The sequence below is a fragment of the Monomorium pharaonis genome, unplaced genomic scaffold (assembly GCF_013373865.1).
Source record: "Monomorium pharaonis isolate MP-MQ-018 unplaced genomic scaffold, ASM1337386v2 scaffold_443, whole genome shotgun sequence".
Classification (NCBI taxonomy): Eukaryota; Metazoa; Arthropoda; class Insecta; order Hymenoptera; family Formicidae; genus Monomorium; species Monomorium pharaonis.
In genome coordinates, this window is record NW_023415740.1 from 22,301 (window position 1) to 31,810 (window position 9,510).

General features: G+C 27.9%; 2 pseudogenes; one reads left to right on the plus strand and one right to left on the minus strand.

The window, feature by feature from the left end:
* Nucleotides 1–256: 256 nt before the first annotated feature.
* LOC118648452 lies at nt 257–2,967 on the plus strand (annotated as a pseudogene).
* A 2,528-nt stretch (nt 2,968–5,495) lies between these two features.
* On the minus strand, nt 5,496–8,354 carry LOC118648454 (annotated as a pseudogene).
* Between the last annotated feature and the right edge of the window lie 1,156 nt (nt 8,355–9,510).

Genomic DNA, 9,510 nt, shown 5'->3' on the forward strand with positions numbered 1-9,510 from the left:
AGATTTTAACTATTTAAGTAAATTTTCTAGCTACTTTCAATTATAAGTATAATTAAACGCTTAAAAATAATATAAATAATTAAAGAAACAAATAAAATTAAAAGTATGGGTGATAAATAAATTGTGCTAATGAAAAATACGTTTAACATAATTATAATATAATTATTCGACGCGACTGCGATGGCAATCAAGATTTATTACTCTTAAAATTTTTAACAGGAAATAATAAAAATTTCTTATGTCGACAGACTTTTACGCAAGGATGGCACCGAATGTGACAAGCGCGCCTACGGGAGTACTGTTCGAAGGTGAAACTCTTGATCCACAAATAATTGAGGAATCCAAGGAAAAACCTAAATATGTTAGACGCATCGTGTGGAGGAACGTGTTGGCTTTCTCATATCTGCATCTCGCCGCCTTTTACGGATTTATCTATTATTCACTTCCGCCAGCTCGCAACTACTATGTCGGTAAGTGATTCGATTTTATTGAACGGTGTACCTCATACTTACTTGCAAAATAATTATATGAGATAATATTGTACTCAACGAAGAAATTAAATTAGACGATCAAATATTACTTGATTGATTATCTAATACAACTAATTTAGCTGATATATTTGTATTGCAAAGCACTTTGTTTAACTTTGCACTTATGCGAAGCTCTTTAGCACGATCAATTAACGGGATGTTAGTTAGATCGGCTATAATAATTACATTCCCACAAGTCACGTACACCCTGTTGACACATGACAGTTTTTTTATGACTTAGCTTAGCTAATTGCTTTATTTAGTGGAATTATTTGTTTGCAGTTGTTACTATAATAAATTTTTGAAGGTGTGTTAATATATAGAGTATTACGATTAGTGTTGAACTTAGATAACTTAAAATTCTAGGTAATTTATCTAGCAAAATAATTTAAAATATAAAACAACTTTTATTATAAACCTTTATTTTTAAAAATAGAGTTCTTTAAAAATATAATAATTTTATATGGTAACGGCAAACACACTGGTTACAACATTCATATTACGAATAATTTTTTGTTCAGCGTTGTCAATCATATTTTCGTAATGTGATTTGTCCGAGTCGTTCAATAAAGATTGATGATCATCGAAGCAAATGGCATGATCCTTGCGGTGTAACATTATGATTTTCTCGATTGCAGCAATTTTATTATATCAACTCTCCGGTCTCGGAATCACAGCCGGAGCTCACCGACTCTGGGCGCACCGATCCTACAAAGCCAAGTGGCCTCTCCAGTTCATTGTTACTTGTAATTTTGAACACTATAGCGTTTCAGGGTAGGTGAATTTCTTAGAAACTGAATAGAACACTTAATAAATTATAATATTCATGAAAATAAAATTGAATTAATTTTAATTAAATTTTTTTATGATGAATTTCAACACCAGATTTTAGAATCAAAAATTATTTAAATGATATTAACGATATAACAATCGATTAAACAAAAATACGATAAAATCTTTTTTTGCAGTAGCGAGGCATAACAATTTTTGTGCAATAATGCCGTGCATAAAATACACGTCGCATGTAAAAAATGAAAAAAGTAATGTGATTCGATGCGTCCTTAGACATTGACAATAAGTGATTGTTAGAAAAAAAGATATTTTTCTAATGAGGTTCAAAAGGTGCATATATTGTGACGTGTATATTTCTCACGGAAGTAGACATTGAATGTTTTTGTGTATTTCTATTTGTCATGATTATTCAAATGATGGGAAACATGTAAATGATAAAAAAACAGTATAAATGTGAAGTATGTTAAAATCATTTGCGCAAGGAAATGATTAAAATTAAGGCATTTATATTATATTGATCGAGATATTATTTTGTCGGATATAGGACGCCGCGATTGACTGGTCTAGAGACCACAGGGTTCACCACAAATTCAGCGAAACTAACGCCGATCCGCACAACGCTAAGAGAGTTTCTTCTTCTCACCATGGGCTGGCTGCTCTGCAGGAACATCCTGAAGTCAAGGAAAAGGGAAAGAACATCGACTTAAGTGATCTTGAGAGCGATCCAATATTGGCGTTTCAAAAGAAGTACGCACATCAATATTAGTCGAATAATGTCTCGTTGACGAACAACTATTTATAATGAATTATTGTTTGTTTCAGATATTATATTATACTGATGCCATTGCTGTGCTTCATTTTGCCAACTATTATTCCGGTCATGTGTTGGGACGAGACGTGGACGAACGCTTATTTTATCCTCCACCATTCTTCGTTATGCCTTCACTTTGAATATGACATGGCTGGTAAATTCTGCGGCTCATATGTTCGGTAACAAACCCTACGACAGGTAATTATTAATCGGTTCGACAGTTTTATGAGTGTATTTTCTAATTGACTTTTGTACCTTTTTAACTTTCTTTTTAAGAAAAAGAATTTACCGAAATTTACAGTCCTCGCTTCTCAAATCTTTATTCGTCTCTTGTAAGAGACTTATTTTCGGGACGGCGTGATCAGTATTTATTACAACTGCTTCCTTGTCTTTTATAGATATATTAATCCATCGAAAACAAAGGTGTTGCCATATTCGCTTTTGGTGAAGGATGGCATAATTACCATCACGTTTTCCCTGGGATTACAAGACGTCTGAGTTTGGTCATTATAGTACCAACTTTACGACAGCTTTCATTGACTTCTTCGCCAAAATCGGCTGGCCTATGATTTAAAGACCGTATCTGAGGAAATGATAAGGAAACGTGTGGAGAACGGGTGACGGTAGCCATGAGTTGTGGGGTTGGGGTGATAAGGATCAAACGCAGGAGGAAGAGATGCAGCGATAGTGACGCATCATGATAAGAATCAGTAGGATAGTGCGAATGCGCGTATAAGACTCTCGATGAAGTAAGGTTTTGTCCGCATTTGTCCACGACGAATTACGAATCGATTCGTAATCAATTTTTCCCTTTTGGACAAATTTCATGAAAAATACTATGTAAGTCGACTTTCCAGGACTTATGTCTCGACCGTCGTATCTAAATTGCGACATGTCGTTGCATGATTATTTGGCAGGTTCCATATAATGCAGAAAGCTTGACATTGAGCAGGATTTTCATAATCGATGCCATGGTCGATGGTGTTCTGGATCACGAGCAGCTTTGCACTCGGTCGATAATCCATTTTTTGATCTCCCTTTAAAATATACAAACTTAGCTTTCGAATTATAATTATTGGACATGTGTATTATTCATACAATTTTTAACTTAAGGAGTATTACAGATTTACACATTTACACGTAATTTGTATTTTTATCTTTTAAAGTAAAGTGTAAATCTATAGTACTATGATTAAAAAAAGGAAAAATATATAGTACAAAATGACCTATTTAATATAAATTTGATAATTATATATGATATATTGATATTAACCTATTTGATATAAATACAAATCAAGAATTATAAATATGTGAAGATTTATAACGTGATTAAATCGTTGCTCAATTTTAATGTATAATTACATAACGAAATTTTGTATGTCACATCTTTTTGATTAAAATAAATAATTTGATTTTTAAATTTAATATTAATCTTGAGATAATATTGTCTTGTCACTAAATTAAAATTGACTTTAAAAGTAATATATCGTCCAGAACATCAGCGAAATATTTTTCAACAAAAGTAAATTGTATTCATTTTTTCCCTTGCTTACGATATTACAAGCACATGAAATTCTTTATTAGGGTTCATTTGCGATACGTTAAGAAATTATTTACTTTCTCTTACATTCAAACTATAATACATACATTTTTTGTAATTCTTTTTGTATTAGTTCCTATTATTTTTCTGCTATCGTTATAAATTAGTTATATAAATTATTATGTTTATAAATTAGTTTGTAAGCAACAATGGATTTGTATAATTTATTTTATATAATTAATCCTAAATATTTGTAATAAAAAAATGTAAATAAAGAGATTTATGTTTGCAATAAGGATATTGTAAATTAAAGTAACGTAATTATTTAATATGATATTGCTGCACGTGATGAGTGCTTGATATACGTTTTATAATTAATTATCATTTTTTTCTTTTGTATTATATATTATATTACATATATATGTAGGAGTGATATACTTCTAGGATGCGAGGAATGATAAAATACACAATAGATGTTTAAAACTGAGTATATTCTTTACAGTCGGGCGTACAATGCAATGCTGACCGATTTTTTGTTGTTGAATCCAATCTAGTAAAGATTACAATATCGAGATCGCCGCCCTTTACCTGTATTAAAAATGTAGAAATAATAATGTTTGAATCTTCTGTATATGATATTGGACAGGCCGATTATATCCAAAATACAAATTAAGGAAAAAAACTTGCAAAAACCCAAGTCATGTGAAAGAAGAGAAGCGAAGGTAGAACTGAAGAATAACTAAAATAAAGCTAAAATAAGTACAATTACACACAACAGGTGCTGAAAAGAAAGAAATAAGCGTTATATAAGATTAAGTTTGTATAGTTGGACTATAATGTTGGAGCAATATCTAAAAAACATACAGGTAAAATATAAATTAATTATTTGGGGGTCTGCACGCAAACAATTAATTTACAACTAAGTTAAATAAATAAATAACTAGAGGGAAAAACCCAGTCCTATAAGTAGAATTATATTAGTAATTTAAATATAAGATTTAAGTACAAAAGGCATACTTAAATAAATAAAAATAAAATTTATTAAATATTAATACATACATGCACACGAATGAAGGCCTATGAATTAATATAAAGAGTTATACATTCATTCAGCCGATTATGCAGTATAGATTGATAGAAGAATTTATGTTTAGAATAAATACTACTCCAAATAGTCCTGAGAATTTAATGGAATAAAAGTTAGGAAGGCGACATTTAAACCTAAATGGAAGATCATTAACATTTAATTGCCCTCCCAAAATATTATATGGGTGGAAATGCAAAACGCGACATTGCGATTTTGTAAGTGCACTAAATTAATCAAACGTTACATTAATTTATATTTATTTTATAGAACTTAAATTAATACTGTTGACAGCAACATTATTTTAATACTGTTAGCACATTCTTTAAGATTGTATCGCTTATTTAATTACAAAATAATTTTATTTTATATCAAATTCTCGATAATTTAAATAATATTTCTTTTGGAACCACCTGTTCGTCTAGTATGAGCACATAAATAATAGGAGAATTCGCCCAGGGTCATAAAATTATAAAAATTATTCTTACAATTAAAATAAAAGAAATCACACGATTGTATTGTATTATACAAGCTGTCTTGGTAATAACTACAAATAAAATATTTAGTGCTTACACTTTGCTTTGATTCAAATGTCAATTTGATTATTAGTTACGCAATGTAGAAATATAGTGGTTAGTTAATATTTTAATTTGACAAGTATTCTTTTTTTTATTAATGATAAATTATTAGGCTATATTTTAATTATGATAGAAACAATACATGTATAAGAAATTTATAATGATGTAACAAGATATTTGTTTTGCATATTGTGTACAATTTTAAAAAACTTACTCTTGCAAGTTTACAAACATCTCACGCACAATTAAATTTAATAATTTAATTAAATTAATTTATTTGTTTACAGATTGACTTTCTTAATGGCGATACATTAGTTTGTCTCTGAGAGCGGCGTCTTCCGCAGACTCTTTTACTTTTGACAGAGCTTCATCCATCGTCATCTCCGATGTAGCGACTTGTAGAGAGCTTCTCGCACATCATTGCAGGGTAGCGGTTTTCATCTGATTGATGAAACCAAGTTCATAAACATCTTGATATGAAGGTAATAAATCCTCTTTCGTAATTGCCAAATTCACCACTTTTCCAGTCCCATGGTATCATGTAATGATAATTCATCCAGTATGACTTCGACAAGAAAAAGACAGAATTGTCATCGACTGGAAATCTAAAACATTAATGTCAAATGTCAGACTAAAAACAAACTTAACAAAGATTACGCTATTATAATCATAAATACAATAAATTATTAAGAAGAGAAAAATACATCTAAATCTTATTATGTAATTTTTTGAATGCTTTCATTAAGCGCTACATGCAACGTATACCATTCTCATCAATAAGAACGGTATCGTGATTTTTTGTCATTTTAAAGTAGTGTGTAGGAAAACAAAAAGTATCAAAATAAATATTAACTTAGCCCCTTCCTTCAGGCCCCAGACTAGTAAGGCACTATTCACCAGCCATGAAATATTGGTGGTAATCAGTAATCGCGCTGCGCCAATAATTAAAACGCATTCACATATGATTCATCACAATATTTTATAGCACGTTGATAGGCAGTAAAAATCCCAACACAATAAACAGTATGTAATACGACCTATAATGTTTTAACAATTATATTTTTGTAACAATTAAATAGATAGATTAATTTATTATATATGGAACATATTTATTATATGTGGCAAAGGAGAATAAAATAATGAAAAAATATGGCAATTGATTAAACTAAATATGTGTAATTAGAGAATTGAATAACTAAACTTGATAAAAGCAAACTAAAAACTAAGTGTATTGACGAAACATAATAGGAATTATAAATAATCTTACACAGAGAGATAGATTTCTTTAAATTTAATAAACTGTTTTGTTTGACTATTTTAAAGCATATATTCTTTGTTTCTAATAAATTTTATAAATCTAAAGAATTAAATTAATTAAATCTAAAGAAATATGTATAAAAATTGATTAAAACCAAAGAAATATATGCTTTGGAATAATCTAATAAAATTGTTTATTAATCTAAAAAAATCTTTTTCTCTGTGTATTTTTATGTGATTTTCTATAATATAAAGAAGAAAAGAAAATAAAAAAAAAGTTAATTTATAAAATATTTGAATTATACATATATGTAATTAAAGATACTTTTGTTGCATCCAAAGTATCCATCGCTATCAACATCGCGCATATCGATATCTCTCGCATATTTTTCAAGTCAGAAGGTACTGACAAGATATTACTGATCACATGAGAGTAAAAGAATCCTTTCTTATGATTATACGGGTCTCTCTCAGTGCCATAATATTTATGATGCATCCGATGCCAAAATACCCAATTATATATCGAACCCTCAAAAAACACACAATTTTAATATAGTTATTTTTAATTATATTTTTTATCATTTTTTAAATATATGCAATGCTAACAATTATTGTAATACATATTGGACAAACTTGCATCAACATATAGTCATTACATGTTTTTAAATTTGCATTGACTTTGCAATTATCATAGTCAATTAACATGTTCGTTCTCACCTACTGTAGACATGACTTTGAAATATGATGATGAACATGACTTTGATTTTCATAAGACAATGTCATAAATGTATAAATGATGATGATAATTGTAATTGTGTACAATCTAATTATATATATATATATATATAATATTACATTAAATAATAAAAACTACTAAAAATTTTACAAAAATCACATTTTTTAAAGGTGTAAGCAAAAATGTTAAGCGGCGAATAAATATAAACAATATATGAATATTTTAATAGCCAGAAAAAGGTATATTTAAATATTACAAATATCTAAAAAATATAAATATTAGAAAATAACATATTACTGCCATAACATAGAATTTTTTATTTTTAAATTTATCTTAATATATATTTTTTATTAGTTAACACAATGATATTAAACTATTCGTATATTTAAATAATATTGAATCTTATTAATATAACAAAAAATCTTTTACCACGCCTGCCATAGTGTGAGCTAGCATTATGAAAAGTCTGAGTTGTCCTATCGCGACGAATGTTTGATGTGCATACATCTATGTGCACCCGCTGTTAATCCTATGGAACTGATTGTGATGAGAAATAACTACAAATCAACAAATATTAGATTATTTGTCCATGACAACCATAATGATCATAAAAGAACTATTATAAAAAATAATATTTTAACATGGAAAACTTTTTTAAATTAGTAAATGCATATTTAAAGCTTATATTGCAAGATATTCAGAGTAATTTGATGTTAAACACTTTTTTACAAAAAGACTATTTCTGTTACTATTCCAATGAATTAATTTTATTTAACTTAATTTAATTTATATTTATATTTTTATATTTATATTATTTTACTTTGTACTTTATGTTTTTATATCATTTTTATACCTTTTTTTATTTTTAAAATAATTTTTATGTAAGGATTAGCAATACTTACAATAAAATACTGTTATCCATTTTGCTTTGCTGAACAAAAAAATATATCCGGCAATTCCTAAAGCATGGAGATAAATGTAGTAAAGCACTGCTGCCCAGTTTATAATTTCTTTTTGCCATTTCATTGTTGCTCTTGCTAATGCTAGTGTTACTATTAGTTCTCTACTGTGGTTTCCATGCTTACATCATACTATTAATATAAGAATCTAAAGTTAATATAAACATTTTTTGGAAAAATTGATTGCCACTTGATAACGTAGCATAATATAATTAAATATTTTACGAGACGTATTACAGAGTAGCCAAATAGAATAAGATTAATTATACAAAACAATTAAAGAATTATAAATTTTTAAAAAATTCAAAACATTTTTTATAATTTTTTTTCTTAAATAATGCATTATTAATGCATTATAAACAAACTATATAATATTTTGATACAGTGATTAAAAAGTTAAAGTCAAATTTAATTTGAACAATAGTTTTTTGAATATTTTATTGAATAAAAGTAAGACGAGAGAGATAAAGATAAATAAAAAAATAAGAGGGTTTGTACACATTCTTTTTTTAAAATATAAATATATCTATTTTACTTACTTGTTGAAACTCATCGCACTGAAATGCTCTTCTGGAAGATTGAAAAAGAACTACATGGCAAACGTAATGTTAAAAACGTTCTGGCCTTATAACCCTATTCAGATTTCATTATCACGGGAATAAATTATTTTTCCTTGTCATTTCCTCTATTTTCTTTTTTGTTGCGTTTATCAATCAGACATGCGTGACATACAGTAAATTTCTTGTTCTCACGCATATTACAATTTTTTATTTTTGTGTTGCAAAATCTTCTATTCTTTATATCACCTTCAACAATTGTGTCTATAAAATATAGATTATATCTTAGGCCTCGTTTGGATGATAATAATGTAGTCGCGCTTCCACGTGATTATTATTCATCTGGACGAAGTTTCGACATAATTTAGATTGAACTTCACTAGGTAAGTTCGTTAAATCTTACAATTATATTTGGGAGATTTATTTACACGTCTTTTAAAAATTGTTACTAATATTATTGTTTTAGTATGCATTAGCATTATTTTTATGAATTTTTTCGTAGTAATAGAACTATTAATTTATTTAAAATCAGTTTTTAAAAAAATTGTTTAAACATTTGTTTCAATTTTGATAATTTCTTTATGTTAGTATGTATCGTGTATAATTCTCATGTATATTTTTTCTTGTAAATTTGGCGCTATTATTTTAAATCCAAATAATATTATT